The sequence below is a fragment of the Populus alba genome, chromosome 4 (genome assembly GCF_005239225.2).
Source record: "Populus alba chromosome 4, ASM523922v2, whole genome shotgun sequence".
NCBI classification, from domain to species: Eukaryota; Viridiplantae; Streptophyta; class Magnoliopsida; order Malpighiales; family Salicaceae; genus Populus; species Populus alba.
In genome coordinates, this window is record NC_133287.1 from 15,571,202 (window position 1) to 15,591,995 (window position 20,794).

Here is a 20,794-nt window from a genome sequence, read left to right on the forward strand (position 1 = left end):
CTGCTTGATCTTTGATAAAAATGGAATGTTAGATTAACACGTTCCTTCGTTATTCCTTTCGTTGCAAAGGGTCTAACGGGCTGCGGGTCTAACTGAACCGTCACCTTTTCTTTTTCTGCTATAACTTTTCTCAAAAACTGGGCAAACTTTATTCCTCAATTTCCTTTCTGCCAAAGAAACCTGTTTTTTCGTTTTTGAGTTCTTTCACGGGCAAAAGAAAAGGAGGGTGAAGGGTTAAACGTTAATTTTTTTCACCCCCTTTACCACTAATTTTTATACTTGGTTAAACCCAAAATTAAAGAGCTGGAAGCTTTGTTTTGGTGTCATCGGTTGGTGCAAGCTAATTTGAGGCAACTCTGCTCATTTATTTTCACTGTTTGTTAAACGAAAATGGAAAGCCTGGAACTTTGATGCCAGAATACAGGTTATACCATTTACCCAATCAATAGCATACTGCTTGCATCCATCTTCCAGAAACATTAGAACATAGAAATCCAATCTCAGTGACACAAAAGGCAAATTTGTGAAAGTTTTTAGGCTAACATTGTAACACACTCAGGAGCCTACCTCCATGCTCACCACACAAATGGCTAAGAATGCATGCTCAAACACTGCTTCTACTATCCACAATCAATTTATCAACTCTACCAAGGCCCTGTCACTGTCCTTCGCAAGCATTGTCTTTTACCTCCCCATTGTGCTTTCTTCGTCTCGAAGAACTGAAAAAACAGAGAGTAATCATATTCCCCTCACCATACCAATGTTGATGCACATAATTTTCAGATTTGACAACTACTTAATTGAGTAGCACAATTCGACTCCTGTTCTTAGTTTTAATCAGGAACTATGACACCTCGTGACTATTATGAAGGCTATGTAGGGAAGAGGTTCGGTAATGTACTTGAGCTTCCTATCAACTTCCTTATCTACCTTCTTTTGCTTCATTGCTATCTACATTTTTTCCCTTTACTGTTGCAACCTATGTCATTGCTCAAAGCTTAGGTCACAATGTGAAGTCGTTATTCAAAAAAGAATGCAACTCATCAATTGCAAGGATTAATGTAGTTTTGAACTGCCTCAGATCATTTAAGAAAGCAAATTACCTAAGAAGTTAGGAGACATCTTGTTTCATTGATAACACAAAAAATATATATTTGAGATCGGACATGGAAGAAGTAAACAAACTATCTGAACAAAGAAGATGGAAATTGCACAACTACCATCCAAAAATACAAACTGCAGTGATTCTAGAAAAGCGGCCATACCTGATTTTGCTGCTTTTCAATTATTTCAGCCTGCAGCAATCAAGGTTTGGTCAAGCAAGTTTGCCACACATCAAGTTCCAAGATTTTTTTTTATAGAAAAGAGCATACCTGTTTTCTCAGTAATACTTCGTTCAGTTCTTTGAGTTTTGCAACTTCAGCTTCCAGCTCTTGTGTATGGGCCTGCAAAACCCAAAAACAGAAAGTAACATGAAGTTTCAAGTAGCTTTCTCACTCGAAGATTAATGTTCAGTCATCACCTCAATCACATAAAAACTCACTAAACAATAAGAGTTTCTTGGACCTGGGAGCAGCAAAATTTTGTGTGTGTCCAACATGAGATGGAACATTAAATAAATCATATTGATGGATGCTTGAAACCAGCATGCTAAAAAAACTGCTAAGAGAGGAGACCCCCAGGAGCAAAGCCTCAACTGATTCCCATCAAATAGTTTGCAGTGCTTTTCAGCACACTATACTGGAAAGCTGCCAAGTGTCAACACATCTTAAGAACACTTAAGTTGGAAATTAATCATTTATTATGGTGTATTCATTTTTATAGGTACGAGTGAGATTTAATGGGGAAACTAAGTAAAGCCAAAACCTGTTGCTTGTCATTTAAAGAAGAGAGAGGTTGACATCTACTACCAAAACACACACTTGTGCACTTGTATGATATAAATGGTCATTAGAACTAGATAATAATCTGGCATTCTGAAATACAGCACAAGCAGAATTTGCCTATTTATCAGCATCTTGAAGAGGAAAGAAAAAAAGTTCATGATTCAATTAAAACTCAATGATACGATGCGCCCGTGTCAATAAAGTCAAACAAAACACCTAAATTTATGTGTGGAAGCGCCAAGTAATGTCACTAAGGCATCAAACTAGACCTCTAAAACTACAGGCAAAAACAATGGAGACATGTAAAAATTACAACCTGGAACACAAATAGCTCCTTGATCAGCTTTAAAGTACCAAAGGGGCAAATATTAAAGTACAAAAACAACACAAAAGGGAATATTCAGAAGCTGAAAGATGTGTAATAGGTCAGTCACTATACTGACCTGCTTGAGAGTCCGTGATCTTGCAGCTGATTCTCTGTTTTTAATCATTCTCCTCTGCCTTCTCTCAGCAACCTTCTCCAGAGCTGTGCTGGCTTTTCTTCCCCGGCTAAATACATATGGAACTGGCGATAGTGAAGATGTATCAGCATTACTCTTTGTAATCACATCCGGTGATACCCTATTTGCAGAAGATCCTGTTGCAATTGTAACGCCTCCAGTTGCTAAACTAACAATTCCCATTCCTCCACTGTGAGCTAGACCATTGTTCACAGATCGGTCTGCAATTCCAACAACCGATCGTCTCACTCCAGGGCTAGCAAGCTGAGCACTGTTTGACAAATGTAAAGGGGATGCAAATGCCACAGTTGCTGCAGGCTTGGGGAAGAGCAGCTGCTGCTGCTGCTGTGACAGCTGCAGTGACTGCTGTAGTTGCTGAGTGGGTCTGATTCCACCTGCATCGAGTGTTAAACTAGAAGGCTGGTTAGCAACTAAATTACCATTGTTCTCCATTCTCCGAGTTCCCATGAGCCCATTGTTTCCATTTGGCTGTTGAAACCCAATGGCCAAACTAGAGTCGTTGTTGTTGTTGTTGTTTAGCAGCGATAGTTCACCAAAGAATCCACTATTATTAGGCCTTCCAAGTTGTTGAGTATCCTCTCTCACTACCCCGGCCCTAACCAAGAACTCCTCCAAAGTTGTCTCTCCTAAAGTCTGTTGCCTTTGTGTAAATTGGATCCCGCACTACCACTCCCATCTTCAGCACCACCACTAGTTTCTTTGATCAGGTCTCTCCAAAGCTCATCAACAGTCTTTTGACTTAGTGTCCTAGGCAAAGTTAAAGATCCTTGTCTCTGCAAATTCCCACCCGGGGCACTTCTTTCACTCCCCACACCAAGTGTATTTGTTCATTGCTTGAGTCTCTTCGGCAGTCCATATGTTTTTCAATAGTTCTTCCATGTTCATTGATCCAAAAATCCTTCCGCAGCCCACCGCCCCAGGTATTTTGGAACTCATCGAAGGTTAACGAGTATACTGAAGACTGGCGGATCAACGAAGGATTCTCTTGTGGCTTTGTGACGCTGCTTTGTCCTGGTGGGGCATTTCCAAAGTTCTTGTAGTCCCATTGAGAGTCCATTTTTGAAAATCTTCAAGTGGCGGCCACAGCTGACTCAATCAAGTAGTTCTGTAACTTTTATAAAATTAAAGAAGATCAAAATGGAATCTCACTCCGCCTAGGTAAATTGAGATAAGAAAAAATCACTAAACCAAGTCAGGAGTAAAAGTTACAGTTTTTACATTCTCGGTCCAACTACGCAAATTTTAAGACCCAAGTTCAAGTAACCATGAGCATAAAACTATACATCAACTGCACAGTTACTTCAAAAATCCAATTGGACAAAAACAAGCCAAGCCATGGCTTGAAAAAAAAAGGTATCAAGATTTAAAGCTCCTACAGACACCATTTCCCAGGACATAAGAAAACAAACTGTGCAATCTTTGAATCTGTTAGACCAAGGCTAAACTTTCAAAAAGCATCCAATTTTCATAAAAAGCAGCACACACTAATGCATGGCCTCAAAGAGTCGAATCCATGCAATTACAAGACTTAACACCCACACACGCAGATGAAACGATTCCATTTCCAGGAATCTATGATAGCACAAAGCACAATGAACTAGAGTATCTAGAATAAGAAAAAACACCCCTGCAGAGTTATTATCCAATAAATAGAGATCAAACTAAACTAAAAACCGAAGCAATTTTCATGTTCTCTCCTCAATTTCAGATACAAACGTTCATTAAAAACTGCAAAAAAAAAAAAGAGATAACATACAAATAGCAGCTTCCAGGTTTGATACTTTTCATGCTTCTGTGCTGATAATATCACATCCCTAACTCAAATACCCATAAATTAAGCAAAAAGGATCAAGCTTTAGACCCGTAAAAACTAGCCAAGACCAACCCATTTTCCAAATAAAAAATACCAATACCAAGTAAAAAATTAAACCAACAAAGAAATTACACTAATGAAACTCCACACAACTCATTTTATCACAATATTTCGACTTTCAGCACCCAAAAAACCAGGTGGGGGATAAGAGCCCACTCAAACCACGTTAAACAATATTGAATCTATCAATTGATGAAATTATTAAATTAAAATCTACTAAAAAAGAGAGTTTTTGAAAAAGAAAAAAGGAAGAAATACGAGAGACAATAAAAAAAAGTGAAAATAAACAGTGTGCTATTTGAAGGGAGATAGACAATCACGGCAAGGGACAATAAAAGTATTAAGAGAAATGGATAGTTTATTTTTATTACCTTTAATTTTATTTTTTTCTTCCAAGAATATAAAAATCGAAGCGAGTAGTGAGAGTGTAGTGTCTGTTTTTTTGTGGCTTACTTCGCTGGCTGGTGGAGGCGACAAGACACGAGTCACCAATTTAAGGAGCTACAAAAGATTTTTACTTTATTTATTTATTGATTTTGAAACATGAGCATTGGAGATCTCGTAACGTGGTCCAATGGGGCAGCAGTTGAAATGTTGAGTTGACGCGTGTTCAGTAGGGAGAGGCAAGGTGGGTTGCTCTGAACCGTTGATCTGTGCTTGATGGTGAGGGTCTGGTATTTTATTGGTTTGTAATAGTGGGGGATTGTATGCGAGTTGGTGCAGGTAGTGACTGAATGTCAACCGTCGATAGTATGAGATCATGCGTGGATGGGTTTGATGATATCAGGTGCGATTGATATGGAAATGGTAAGCATGTTTGTGTTCCCGTGTTACTGTTTTGAATTTGAGCTCAAGGAAAGTTCCAGAGCACCACGTGTCGGTCCTCCATTGAAAGGACTGTAATAAACAAAATGTGATGGCGGGCCCTCATCTTGTGAAAGTGTGAGCGGTGTTATTCCACTTTATGATTTTAATTTTTAAAATACTTTTTTTTTCTTTTCAGAATAATATTGATCAGATGAAAAAAGTAATAAGAAAAAAAAAAGTTGTATTTAGAGAATTATATTTTATCTTCGATTGCTTTAGATCTTTCACTTAAATATATGTTTTAAAAGATGTGTTTTCAAGGACTTGACTTGCCGAATTAAAAGTAATGTCTATGATAACTTTTTATGTAACTTTAACAGCGAAGTACTTATGTCATAAAACATTAATGCAATGGTGCACTCCTAAAAAAGCAGTCTATTAGCATCTCTCCGATCCGTGGCAGATAAAACTAAAGTCGTTTGCTGATAAAAATTTATAATGGAATTAACAATAGATAATGTCAATGTTAATAATAAATGCTAATTTTATTAGCAATAAATTATTAATTGTTGATTTTTTTAGTAATAATTTATTTGTTATTGAAATTTAGTTACTTATTGTATAGATCAGCAATTAATATTGTGTTGCTGATCCGTTATTAATTAGAAATGAAATATTTGTTGCTGATTCGTTGCTGATTTATCCAATAATTATTTTTTAAAACATAATTTTTTTTCTATTTATTGAATTTCTTATAATTATTTATGGATAATTCAAAAATTATAAAAATATATATATAAACATAAACTAATACTAGAAATTATTTTATCAACAATAATAAGTCAAATAAAAAAATATCATAATAAATTTTAAAATCATGTTAAACTTACATCAATACAGATAAATCACAATTTAATAAATATGTTCTATCATAAAAATGGTAATTGAATATGGTGGTCGAGGCCTAGATTGATATATTGAATTAGATAAGAGATATGTATGTATTGTTATTTGTGGAGCCACAAATGACGGCATAGATGAAGCCATAGGTGCCGATATATCTTGGTCCATATTTGATATCCAAGTTTGGTATTCCATGTTACTAAGAAATGTTTTGATAAAAGTCATCGCCTGCGGTAGTGATAAAATATGACCATCTCTTTTCTTTTTTTTTGCTATTTCAATGCCTAGATTAATGAACTTGGAGGTGTTGACTCCATTATATAGGATTGTGATGAAGCACTCGTACTGACCATGGATTGTGGCATACCAAGTGCACTATATATTCTACCATTTGTAACTTCTCCTGTAGTCACACACCAAGTTACTTCATCAAATAAAGGATGATTTTCTCGATCAGTTCCATGTCTTGAAATCATCTTTTTTATATATATAATTCTCCTACAATAAAATTAAATATAATTATAAATTCATTTTAATTTTAAATAATAATTAAATTACATAAATAAAAATATTTATAACAACTTTTTTAGACTTGTTATCTATGAAGGTTTCATGTTGTTGACACTCTAACGCAACACCAAAAACACATCATCCCATAAAGGTTCTTTTCCACCTGCTTTTTCTTGCTATCAACCAACAAAAATATTAGAAAATCTAAATATAAAATTTTGAAATTCATTGTAACAAATAAAAAAATTCCTTACCATGTTAGTTCAATATGATGCAAATGACACTGTACCTCTAAAATAAATGCTTAATTTACCATTTGTTTCAATTAGCTGATTATTTCTTGCAGATTTTAATCTTCTTTGAAATTTAGAGATGGATCAAATATCTTTAATCATTTGATTCCAATTGTCATTATTTATCAAAATTGGACCTTTATTAATGCAATTCATGATATTTGTGGTATTTCTGTCTGACATAACTTTCTTACGAGCTCGAGTCAACTGCTAGTTCAAAGCAATTACAGTCTTATCTTCCTAAATTTTACAAACAATTGGTTCATCATCCTTGAAAAATGAATATTTTTTCTACCAAAGAAACAAAGACAAAGCTCAATATAATTATTAACTAACTACTATAATTATTTTTTTCTACCAAAGAAACAAAACAAAGCATAGACAACCAGTAACCAAAAATATGAACAAAAACATATTATTAAAATGATAACTTTTTAACTACATCATAACATTCGATGTTAAGAGATTTTTTGTTTTTGTTCCATAAGATACTTGGAAGCAAATTCATGCTAGTGGCTTGTAATTATCCATTTCAAGCCTATGTTCTTTGTGTGTTTTTGTTTAAAAGACAAGCTGCAAGCTAGAATATTAATAATTTAATTAGGACATGGAGGAATCTATTTGCAGTGGGTTGAGGAGCTTTAAAAACAATGTTTTTTTTAGTACTCTTACTACAACACAACACAACGCTAGCTTTTTAGCAATACTCTTGTTTTTATATGCTTTTGTTCTCACACACACACACGTGTGCGTGTGTGTGTGTAGAAAATGGAACCAATTAATCTGCATGAGGTCATTCCATTATTTATGAGGTTGATGTGTGAAGTGTTAATATATATTAAATGCTGGTGAACACATAATTATGTCTAAAATTAAAGTATAAATATATAATCTCATACCTTAAACATGTAAATAACATTTTTTATGCTCTGTTCTGCTTTGATCAACACAAAACCTAACCCCCCCTCTTTTTGTATATTTGTTTTTCATACCTTACCTAGTTAATAAATTTAAAAAGAAACACATTACATTATATTAATAATTAAAAATATTAGCATATGATGATAGCCATGTTTAATAAGTAATTTGTAAAAAAATGAATAAAATTATTCATCTCGTCAATAAAATTAGTTAATAAAATAAAATATATTCTCTCTAAATTACAAATAAAATCCCTCAAATATAGGTTTTCTAATTATACTTGTCTTAATTTGTTGTACCATATTCCTTGCAAGATGATTCCGTTGTAGCACAACAAAGAAATTAAAAAAGTAAAAGTAGGGTTATTGAAAAATGACGTCCTTAAATTACATATTCATGGAGAATATTTTAAGAGAGAGTGACAAAAGATAAAGTGGGTTTTTGAAAAAAGGAAGAAAAGGACACATTGATGAGGTTAGGATTTTTAATTTAGAGAATGAAAGTTTTGTCTGATTTTGAGATCAGTAATCATTTCTAGTGTGAGGTTTTCTATTGTTATTTTTTACAAGATATACATGTACCAATTAATTATTAACGCGTTATATATATATAAAAATCAAATTCTATTCTTTTCTTTTTATCAGCACAAAGACTTTTTTATTATTGTAAATCATGTGCCTCCGTATTAGTAACGGATAATTCGTTGCTAATTTTTAATATATTAATTTATTTTTACTAACTGATTTTATGTTGCTAAATCCGTTACTAATATTAAAAAATTAATATATATGTCATCCGTTACTAATTTATTGCTATATTTGCATCTGAAATATTCCGTTGATAATTTTCGATGCTATTGATTTTTTTTTTTAGTAGTGGTGGTAATAATATATGGTTTATAATATATAATCTCTGATATAAAAATAAAATAAAATTGTGATTCATTCTGTTCATAAAATTTACAATATTTACCAATTCAATGTGAAGTTTGTAATAAAAAAAAGTATATAACTTGTATTTTTAAAATAAAGTAAAAGATATCTAGGCATAGTCTAATATTTTTTTGGTGTATTGTTTTTCTAAAAAAAACAAATATTAAGAAGGTCCATTTTAAAATTCCTTGTTTTTAAGATTTTAATAAAAATTGAAAAAACATATTAAATAAGGTTAGTTTAATCTCTAAAATAAATAATGAAGTGAGAATAATTAAAAAAACAAAAGAAGAAGAAGAGGAGGAGGAGGAGGAAACAACACCACTCTAAAACAAAACATGTAAGAGTATATAATGCAGTTATCAACCAGCCAAACACTGAATTTTCCTCGTTAGTGCTGGAAAATGTGATTCAAGAACGGGTCTGTGGTGGTTTTTATCTTTTTTCTTTTTCATTTTTTTTTTTGGATGGGTAATGAATTTTTTTTTGTTATTATATATATATATATATATATATATATATATAGAGAGAGAGAGAGAGAGAGAGATTAAAAAAAAAAAAATCTTCATTAGCACTTGAGGTTCACTTTTCCCGGAAAAATGTACAGAGTGCACAAACAGTAAAACAAATATACTTATAACCTTAAGTAACACAGTCCTGACAGATCAAAGCAAACAGTGTCTATGTCTCGCAACTCATGCTAAACTCAAATAAACAACAAACAATAATAAAAAAATTTATGCATTTTAGTTGTAAAGAAAAAGAAATGAAAAAAAATACAAATAATTGATCAAGACAATCCAACCATAATATGTTTATACATGCTGCATCATGTGAAAAAGAACATGATTGCACATCTAGTTTGACAACAAATTACTAGATTTGACTACCAAAAAACATCTCACGCGTATTATTAATGGTATGGGCACCACCCACTTACTATAGTATGTGAAACATGTACCAACAATTTTTTAATTAAAAAATACAACGTGAAAATTATAATCATCTTTCATGGTTCTTTTAATTAAACAACATATTAATATAATTTTATTATTGCAATCCATAGTAATTTATGGATAGAACTATAGCAAAATCTCCATGGCTAAGCTTTTTGAACGAAAAATAATCTTGTTTAGAATTCAAAGACATGGTGGGTGCCCATAAGGTTCAATTATCTTTGCACGTGGAATAGAAAATTAAAACTAGTTACGGATTCACGCTTTGATCTAGGTTAAATATTTTTATTATTTATATATAAAAAAGTTATATATATATATATATATATATATATAAAAGCTTTTTCAATATATTTTTATAGTCTAAGAAATTTAAATGCAAATTAAAATTAATGACATCTAAAAATAAAACTTGAAAAATCAAGAGACAAATATAGATAAAGATATTTAATCTCGTAATATGAGATATACCCGATCATGTTTGCTAATTTTTATTTATTAAAATATTTTTTATTTAATCAAACGATAATAAAAGTAGACAAATATATTAAATTGATTGAATAAGATAAAAAGAAAATATGAATAATATGCAAGGTTACATATATTAGAAGTGTCATATGAAAATAAACATTTTTATTTTAAAAAATATAGTTCATCTTTATAAAAGATAAAAAAAAAAAAAATCATAGATGAATTAAAAAAATCTCTTTAAAAATTAAGTGCATGACCAAAAATTCACCATCATTTAAAAAAAATTTCTAAACAAAATAAAAGAAATAATGGGTATTAATATAAAAATAATTAAGGTTTAACAAAAAAAATTTAAAAGAAAGAAGCATTAATTGAAATAAAAGAAATTAGAAAAAAAAAAAGTTAGGCTCTAATGGGCCTAGCTTGCCTGGTCCATTTCATCAGAGCCTGCGTGACGAGGTCCCTTTTTTAACTGCACCTGGAGCAAATAACATATCCTCCACCCTATTTTTTTGAAAAAAAATCAGACAACATATCATTTGTTTTTTTTCATATTCCAACCATTGCAGTGCTGAAAAATCAGTCTCAAGATTCTTTTGACCCAAAACTCTTTTTTTATTCAAAACACCTAAGAAATCATGATAAACATATCTATAACTCAAAAAATGCCCCAAAAAACTGAACTCAACTCGAAATAAAAAATCAACACAAGTTTAAATATGTTTTTTCACGTACTTTCAAGGAATTAAAAACACCTAATATGAATTCCATTCATCAAATAAAATAATTTGACACAAATATCGTCCATTTTGATGATCTAAATCAGTGTTAACAACCTGTTTCTTTTTCTACTGCCGATATTCCTGCGATCTCTCTCTCCTCTCCCAACAGGGACCAAAAAATAATAAAAATGAAATTTTGTACCAAAATGAAATTAAAAAAATATTGAGAAACTGAAATTGTATAATTTGCGTAATTTATTAAGTTGAAGGATCAAAGTGCATCTTTTTCAAAACTCATGGCTCACCGATCATGTTTGCCGTGTTTTTCATTTTGGTCTCACTTCTTTTAACCACACTATTTTATAAGAATTCAAAATCAATTGCTCTTTAAGTAGGACTAAATTGCCCAAAAAAGTTTGAAGACTAGATTGAAAAGATACAAAATTTTACACAATTCATCCATAGTAAAAATATGAGAGGATGAACAGTGGAGGCAATGCACAGTGAAAATACCATACCATTTAGATTATAGACTGGTTAGGTGCCCGCACTACGCCGAGGGCCAACTTTTTTTGGCATAAAAAAATTATCAAAAAAAGCTAAAACTCAAGAGCTTTTGAGTTTAACTGCAACGCCAAGTCCAAAAGCATTGATTGTGGCTGTAATGCTAGGGCAAAGACCCTTGGGTCTGGATGCTAGACTCAAGAGTTACGGGTCCAGACACCGAACCTAAGAGCCTTGGGTTGGTCTGGCCCAAGTTTTTATAATTTTTAATCTCTTTAAATAAAATTTATGGTTTTTCTTCGATAGTAATAATATTTTTTCTCAAATTTATTAACGATGATGATGATGATGATCATAATAATTTTACCATTCAAATCAAATTTATGGTTGTTTTTCAATATTGATAATATTTTTTTCAAATTTATTAATTATTATATTAATAATAATATTAAATTTGTCTGACTCAAGTTTAAGTGGGTGTGGCTGTAAAGCCACACCCACGAGCTTTGGGCCCCTCTTAAACACCAGACCCTAGAGCTTCGCGTTTGGATATAATACCAGACCTAGAGTCCTCGGTTTGGACACCAGAACCTAGAGTCTCGGGTCTGGCTGCGATGCTTGACCCAAGCACTTGGGGTGTGGTTGTCATGCCTGACCCAGGCGCCTAGGGTATGACAGTCATGTCTGCCCCTAATGACTGGGTGTCTGGCAATCATGACATGCCCCAATGCCTGGGGCTGATAGTTTTGTCATGCCGCAGTGCTTGGGGCTTGACAACCTTATCATGTCCTAGCAAAATTCAAACTAACTATTTTGACTTAAATCATTTTTTTAATGTCAAATGCATTCCATAAAAAAAAAATCTTATCCCTATTGCATGCTTAGTAATCCAAATTATAAAGCCTCGAGTCCAAGCACTAGATTCAAAAGCCTTGAGTCTGGCTGGCATGTTTGACATGAGTGCATGTGGTCTGGCTACTCTATCTGACCTAGGTGCCTAGGGTATGGTAGCCATGCTTGACCCCATTGTCAAGTGTGTAACAGTCATGTCATGTCCCAACGCTTAGGCCCTTACATTTTTACCATGCCCTAGCAAAATTTGAACTAGCTATTTTATCCCAATTCATTATTTCAAAGCTAAATGCATCTCATGGAAAAGATAATCCCACTCCCCATTACATTTTTAACAAGTTTCTTTGACAAGGATAATTTCGTCATTACACTACTTCAATCCACAGTAATATGTGTCTAAATAAAGAGTAATAGAGGCACCAAACCTTTTTAGTATATTGAATAATAATAAAACTAACTAAATAAATAGGACTGATTATCTTTTTGTAGCAATCTTGTCATGGTCGTTCCATCACAGTAACTAGCACTTTGAATTTCCATCTTCACAGCATAAGTAATCAACAAAATTTGATACATATTTTAAAGTGTTTTTTAATTAGAAATGTATTAAAATAATATTTTTATTATTTATTTAAATTTTATTTTTTGCATGAACATATCAAAATGATATAAAAACACTCAAAAAATTAATTTGAAAAAAAAAATCAATTTTTGATGGAAAACAGGTTCAATCTTAATGTTAAACACGCACCTAACCACACATGTTGCTGACATGTTCTTTTATTTTGTATTTATTTAATTTTAATTGAAGATAATTCTCTTAATTATTTAGATAGTGTTTAGTTACTGTTCTGGGATAAAAGAAACATAAATAATGGAGATAAATGAGACAAGAAGAAAAAAAAAAAGATTGAGACAAAATTGTGTTTAGTAGTGATGTATAAGACAAATTTATTGTTTTTGTGTCCTATTTGGTTATGGTTAATAAAACAGAAAAATTTTTTTTTACCTTTAATATATATCGTTATCAAATTTTCAATTTTTTTAAAAATAATTTGATATTTTTTTTACTTTAGTTTATATCGAGTATTGAAATTAATGATATTATAATAACCCTAGTTATAAAACCAAAATTGACTTGATGGGTTGATTTAAGGTTTAAACTGGTCCGAGATTAAAAATAAAAGAATTGACTCGACTTGACCCAATAAAAAACTCAAGTCAAATCAAGATAAAACACAGATCAAAAACCCGTCAATTTTTTTTGAAAAAAAAAAACTAAAATCTTTGGGTGAGCTGAGTTAACCCTCTCAACCCATAACTTAAACCTTCCATTGGCTCGACTCCCGAATCGAGTTTTAAATTATGATAATATTCATTTTTAACCACGTGTTTACTTAAGTTAACTTGTATTGATCCTCCTGATCTGTAACCTGAATCTTTTATTGGTTGACCCTGAGTCAGGTTTGAAATATTTTATGAGATAATATTTGATTGGACAATATACATAAGTTTTATCCTTTTAAAAGTAAATACATAACCACATATCTTTTTCTTTCTATTTTTTTAAACAGTAATCAAATATTATATTAAATAATAATAATATTTTAAAGAATTATAAAAATCTTCTAAAAACATAACATGCATTTGTAATCAATTTCAACCCTTTCTGTTCCATATTCTTCATCCAAGAGAAGCAAGGTAAGTCCCAAGTAAATCAAAAAAGCCTCCTCTGGGAAGAAAATTGTGGTGGTATATCTTAAAAGATTAGGAATAAAAAAACAGAAAAATAAATCTATGTACAGTTTTGCTATGCAAATATCAATTATTTTAATAATAAAACACATAAATTTTATTTTATTTTATTTTATTTTATTCAATTAATATATTTACCATATCAGTTAAAGAATATGGTAAACTTATCTTTTTAATTACCATGTCAATTTTTAGATTAAAATACATTAATTTTTTTTTACTCTTTTCAGGGCTACTAGAAACTTATATAATTATTAATTTTAAAATTTATAAGAATAATAAAAAAATATATAAGTTGCCCTGAATATTATAATAAATCCTAAAAAAAAAAAAATACTTGGCATCCTGAAAATTGCTTGACCGAACATGCTCAGCCTCATCTTAACACAGTTAAAAATTATTTGTACAACTCAGTATTTTGCTGCTTCTGTATTTTCTTCTTTTCGAGATTCTAAATTACCATGGGCAGTGCTTTGGCACTGTATTTGTAAAAATATTTTTAAAAAATTTATTTATTTTTATTTTAAATTAATATATTTTTAAAGTTTTTAGATTATTTTGATATTTTAATATCGAAAATAATTTTTTTAAAATAAAAAATATTATTTTAATATATTTTAAAATAAAAAATATTTTAAAAAACAATCAATATCATCTTAGCTTAGCTTGGAAAGAAAAGAAGAAGAAAATTGCTGTGATTTTTCTTATTTAATTGCAGGTATAAAATATTAAACTTTTACTTTGCGGTGAATATCCGGGAGGAGAAATCATACTGGATATAATTGAATAAAAAAGGGTGTGTGGATGTATTTGTTTTTGCAGTTAAATATGTTTTTTATTTAAAAAAAATAAATTAATGTCTTTTTAATTGATATATTTATCTTAAAAATAAAAAAATTATTTACTATACTTTTAATTAAAGAATATTTTATGAAAACACAATACTGCATTATCAAAAACACACAATGACACCCGAGATCTTGATCTAGCGGTGAAAGAAGCTTGTTCCCTCTCTCTGCATTTGGGTTCAAATTTTATTGTGCACGTTTGTCATCCCCGCGGTACCTTACATGTTCACCGGGTTTACAGGATATTCAGTGGACCGTGTGATTAGTCGTGGTGCGCGCAAACTAGCTCAGACACCAATGTAAATAAAAAAAAAAAAAAACACACAATGAGTGTAACTCGTCTCGCAATCCTGCGCGTTACCAAATTTAATAGACTATGCTATTTGCAACAATAATGTAAACGACGTAGCATGCCCTCTGGAGAGAGACTTCCTGTTAGATTTGTGCTTTTAGGAAGTTTAATGGTGGCAAGATCGAATTCCACGTGGAAACAAATCCAATCCAGTTTTAAAAAAAATAATTGAAAGAGATTGAAAAAACACTGTTTATATCATTGATTTTAGACCCAGTCCTCTTTAATACCCGGATTTTAAGTTTTGACCGAGTTGTTCGGGTTATTTTTTTAAAAAAATATTAAAATAATATCATTTTAATAATAATAAAAAAACAACAGATTACAACCAGATTTTTAATCAATTCGTTAAGATAGTCGAGTCACATAAATTTTTTTTTTCCTATTATTTTTTTAACCCGATTCCGTTTCTAAATGCTAAAAGACAAACCTTTCAGCCAAGTATATTTATATTTTTTTGGGTTGGCTTTTTGTAATTAATATATGATTTAGTCTTTTTAATAATTTAAATATGATCTTAATAATAATAATAATAATAATCCACTATCTACCTATTGGCCGCGCGAGCTCAAAAGAAATATCTTGCTGACATTACCCCGAAGATATTATCATTTATCAGCATGTGCTGACGTGGCAACGTTCTGTTGAATCTGACACGTGTAAAAGCGTTGCCATGCCTCCGTCCGCTCTCTTTTTCTGTTTTCCTAAACAAGAAAAATTAATTCGGCCTCTTTCTCTCTTTTTCTCTAATTAAAATCCAGCGAAATTAAAGGAAAACGATTTTCACATTTACTGTCTGAGATTTTTAAAAAATAAGGCGTAAAAAAGAAAACAAACGGTTAACGGATAAATGTAGGAGGGGAATCTCAGAGGGGACATTCCATTACCGGATCAGATGAAGAAGAAGAATAGTGAGTTGACTCGGACGAACCGGAATCCTCTGGTTTAACCGTTGACAATGCCAATGCAAGACCGGTAACTTTACTCGCTCTTAATTTATTGGTTTCTTTGGAAACGAACTTAAGGATCACGTAGAAAAGCTTGTGCGTTTATCCTTGATTTGCAGCGGTTATTTGTTTTTGCAGGATATGTGAGTTTTTGATATTTTTAATTTTCCGTATATAATTTATTATCTAATTTTTGTTAGAGTTTCATTTCAAAAAACATTCAAATTTTACGCCAGGAAGAGAGAAAGGAATTTTTTTTTTCCATGATGTCAGATTTTGGAAATTTGTTAGCGAGTTAATTAATTTCCTCAACTCGTTGTTGTTGTTGTAGCTTGTGTTTAACGTGAAAATTAGTGTTAATCATTCGTAATTAGCTGATTAGTTCTTGTGTTCTATTCTTTTTCTTTTTTTAATTTTATTTTTAAAGTAGGGTCAGGGTCCATCTGCTGCGTGGACAGTTGAGAAACATAGGTTGTATCTTGATTCATTAGAAGCTTCATTTGTTAATAAGCAATTGCGCCATTCCTTTAGTTTGCGTTGTTGGTGGCGAGAGATGGGAGGGAGGCCGTGTTCATCGCAACCCCAGGTTAGCGGATTTAAATCTTGGTATTTCAACTCTCGAATTCCCTTGCTTTCGGAGATTAATTTTTTTTTTTTATATGTGCTCCTTGGTTATGTTTCAGTTCATGGTTCTGCGACATTGTAGATGGGAGAAGAAGATGAATGAGCCATTGCTGGAAAGTACAGCTGACTCGAGGAGACAACTCGGTGGACAAACCGGTGGGAGGCGGCTCATCATGATCTTCAAGGACACGTTGCTTCTTGTGGCGGGGGGATTCGTGTAAGGGAGAATGCAACTGTCTCCTGTGGATTGGCAAGAAGTTCAGAATAACACTCCATGTGCTGCTTATGCTATCAGAATTCTATTGGCAGCACCATAGGTATCAATTAGTTTACAGTTTTATCTGAAATTTCTCTATGTATGTATTCTCATCCGTTAAGGATTGCCTAGTCGTACTACAAATCGACTAGTTGCCTTGTTGCATAACAGTTGTGCAAGGACCTGCATCATTATCGTGTCTCGTCCTCTGTTATATCAGACACATGGAGTCAATCAAACACGCTTGTCATGGACACTTGCAGTTGCCCATGTGAACTTATGTTTTATTCTTTGGCAGATTAGGAAAATGAACTGCGAATGTTTTTGTGTTCATTACTCACGGCGCCATGACATTCACTGCTCACCTTGTGGACAATGTAATTGACTTTTCCGGTTTCTCTTATTTTACACTGATCTTTGGCTACAACTCTGACATGGATAAACTTTTTGTCTGTTTTAGTGTTTTATGTCAATGTTCAAGGAAGGGTAATCACCCCCCCCCCTCTCATTTCGGATCATGTGGACTCGGAAGCAAAAATTTCAGCAGATGCAATAGTTCTGTCTGTGTGGAGCGTAAATGGCGCGTGCTTTGATTTCTATAAACTCTATACTTTTAGATGCGAAGTGCTACTGACAGTTATGGAACAATGTTGAGTTGCTCTCACGAGTTGCAAAACCTTATTGGCTATATTGTTGAACAAATTAGTGTTTCTGATTGCAGCGAATTATTGTTCTTGCTGAATTGTTTGGTTCCATGCAGAAGTCTCGGATCAGAACTTTGTTGAAGAACACCAAGGAGAGGAGCTGACCTGTATCCACATGTTGAAAAGATCGGGGAGATCTGGAGCGGGGGCTTCAAGGAATGATAAGAAAATTTGACCATTGCTGTTCTGCTTGTTAAGTGGTGATCTACAAACTTGTTAAAGTCTAAAGCAGAGGTCCTGGAATTTTGTGAGCATGGAGTCTCATTTTTGTCAACTCTATCTTCCCCTTTCAGGTTGTGCCATTGACAACAAAGTCTAGTACAAGAAATGCTTCAACTGTCAGTCAGCTAAGTTCGAGAAAAGGTAACTTTTGATTCCATCACTTGAAAACACACGCCAGGTCTTACCCCATTGATGAGTCTGTCGTATTGAGAAAACTGCAGTGGGAAAGATTTTGATGGGCTGAAAATGATCTCAAGCTTGTACTGTGAAGATTCTTTTTTGCTGGGTGCTAAGATATGAAACCAGAGGGAAAAATACAATCAAAAGCTAAAATTATAGGAACAAATGCGATCAGGAATTGTGAATATAAGCTAAATAACGATCAACTCAAGATCATAGAGTATACATGAATAAAAACCCTATGTAATGGATAAATCATCACCTGAAAATGTATTAAAATGATATTTTTTTTATTATTATTTTTTAAAAATTATTTTTGAGATTAGTATATCAAAATAATATTATATATAGTAAAAAAAATTAATTTTTTTAAAAACACGAATTCACCTATAGTTACGGATTTTTTATAATTATCCCATGAAATTGGCTGGGAGTGGGATTAAATGGGCTAGTATCCGCTAACAGACCCGTCCACCTCCCATTGGTTCTTGACATCCAAGGCCGTGACGCTACCCAATATAGTGTTTCGCTAACAGTATTCAATTTAACTATAGTATTTTGAGGTTAAATATCTCTTTAATAGCCCACCCACTCAATCTAGGCTAGTCCAGACCACTAAAATTCTGAATGAAAAAGATTTCGACTTTCTCCAGCGGCTTTGAACGGGGTAGATGGAAACAACATCAGTTCAAATTGCATAAAATTCTGTTGAAAAAAGTCATAACTAAAAATATCTTAATTTAAGATTTAAAAATAAAATATTCTTTTTACATATCCCGTCTCTTTAAAAGGTTTAGAGTTACTTAAATAAACTGAAAAAACTAGTCTAAATAAACTAGAAAATAAAAGGCAGAAAAAGTCTTAATCAAATTAGAAAAAAAATAAAATTATCAAATATATTATCTAACCTTCTAAAACTAAATAAAAAATAAAAATTATTAAAGAGAAGTAATTTTTCTTAAAAATCTCTTACATCAATCTCTTCAAATTAAAAAAAAAAAACTAGTATTTAAGTTTAAGAGTATGTTTGTCTACGCGGCTGCGGCTGTGTTTTATTTAAAACGCAGTCAGCAGTCGTTTGGTAACAAAAAAGCTTGATTTACTGTGCATGGGACCCACGTGTTTTTTTGCGTTTAAAACGCTGAAAATAAAAAGCATAAAAAACCTGCTTTGCGCGCACTGTAGCATGTAAAAACGAAAGAACAATGCAATTCACTGCACTGTTCATGAGTGAATTGCACTGTTCCTTTTTTTTTTTTAGTGTGTTAATTGTATTAATTTTTTTTAAAAAAACTAGTTTAGAGAATTAAATTCATTCGCGATGTGAACAATATTTTTTTCTCGAAAAAATAGTATAGAGTGAATTAAATTTACTCGCACAATAATATTAATTATATATCTGATAATATTTTATCTAATTTTATTACACGCTCAAAAAATTATGAAAGCTGTAGTTCTTATCGGATGAACTTTGTACATAATGGAATTATAAATAGTTTGATGAAATAATAAAAAATATTTTATATAAAGTATTATTTTTTTCATTATGTAATAAGAATAATTAATTTTATAATATTTAAATTTAAAACCATCAATATTAATATATATTTTTTAAAATTATTTTATAATCTCAATTTCAAAAGCATTCTTAACCAAACACATTAAATTACTTTTTCTTCGACCTCAATTTTAACCACAGTTTTAACCAAACACCTATTTTTTCAAACTAACCACAACTAAAAGTACCTTTTATAAAACAATTTTTTTCAAACCACAACCACAACAGTTACCGCGATATCAAACACACTCTAAATTACTCTTGTCTCGATCTTGTGGAAGTCCAATCAAGATTCTTTAACCCTTTTTCTTTCCTGACTTTGGGTATATAATAATTTTAGATATCAACTTCAATCTCTTCCAATTAAATTCTACATGAGAAACATTAATCGACAAATAATTTTTTTTTCACCAAATTTTGGATCAATGAATTACAAATTTTAAACTTACCTTTTTAATATGTGTTTTATCTACCTAACCCTTGAAAAAATCTATTTTTGTGATAATAGTAAACTTGTAATAAAAAAACAATCCAAATAACCTAAATGGACAATTTTTTTTTTGTTAGTACATTTCATGTTACTTTTGTACTTAACTATTAACTCATCAATGAGCACACCATTGATGACTTTATAATTGTTATTAATAGTATTGATTATGCTATTATTATCAATATAATTATCATCAGAATAAATATTATAATTTAATGAAGAATACAATCTACAACTATCTCACCATAAACAAAATTATTAAAATCTTCATAACACTTATCCAGATCAAGAAGTTAACTATTCTACTCATGTATTTGGAACAAGATCTGAGAAATGGTTATAAATTTATAAATATAATCCTATTATTATTTATATTTATCTATGTCAATCTACAAGATAAATTTTCAATTTGAATATGTAATTTTATCACCACACAAGTGAATTCTATAGTTTGACTTTGTATGTATTAACGCTGATTTATATCATTCAAGTTGACTACCCTGGTATGGATTTTGTTCATTAGTTGTTTTCCAGCATATGCACCAACATTGAGCAAAGAATCCATCAAGAAGTTCTTACGAGAGAATCTCATCAAGTCGTTTAGTATAGGCTGTATGTACGGTTAAGATGGGCTCAAACATATAGCTATTTTGAGCTTCAACTAGACACGGCTACGCCTACTCTGAATGCCAGGGTTGAGCTGAATT

The 20,794-nt window shown here is 31.6% G+C and overlaps 1 long non-coding RNA gene and 1 pseudogene across 3 annotated transcripts; one reads left to right on the forward strand and one right to left on the reverse strand.

Moving 5' to 3' along the window:
- Nucleotides 1–406: 406 nt before the first annotated feature.
- Nucleotides 407–4,005, reverse strand: LOC118050802 (ABSCISIC ACID-INSENSITIVE 5-like protein 7; annotated as a pseudogene).
- Nucleotides 4,006–15,849: 11,844 nt separating this feature from the next.
- On the forward strand, nucleotides 15,850–18,159 carry LOC118050803 (uncharacterized). 3 transcript variants are annotated; one of them, XR_012169543.1, is made up of 4 exons: nucleotides 15,850–16,081; nucleotides 16,484–16,639; nucleotides 16,737–16,994; nucleotides 17,232–18,159. It is a non-coding gene; the product is annotated as an uncharacterized lncRNA (long non-coding RNA). The 3 variants fall into 3 exon arrangements; XR_012169542.1 differs by having other exon boundaries at nucleotides 16,737–18,159; XR_004687926.2 differs by having other exon boundaries at nucleotides 16,585–16,639; nucleotides 16,737–18,159.
- Nucleotides 18,160–20,794: the final 2,635 nt, after the last annotated feature.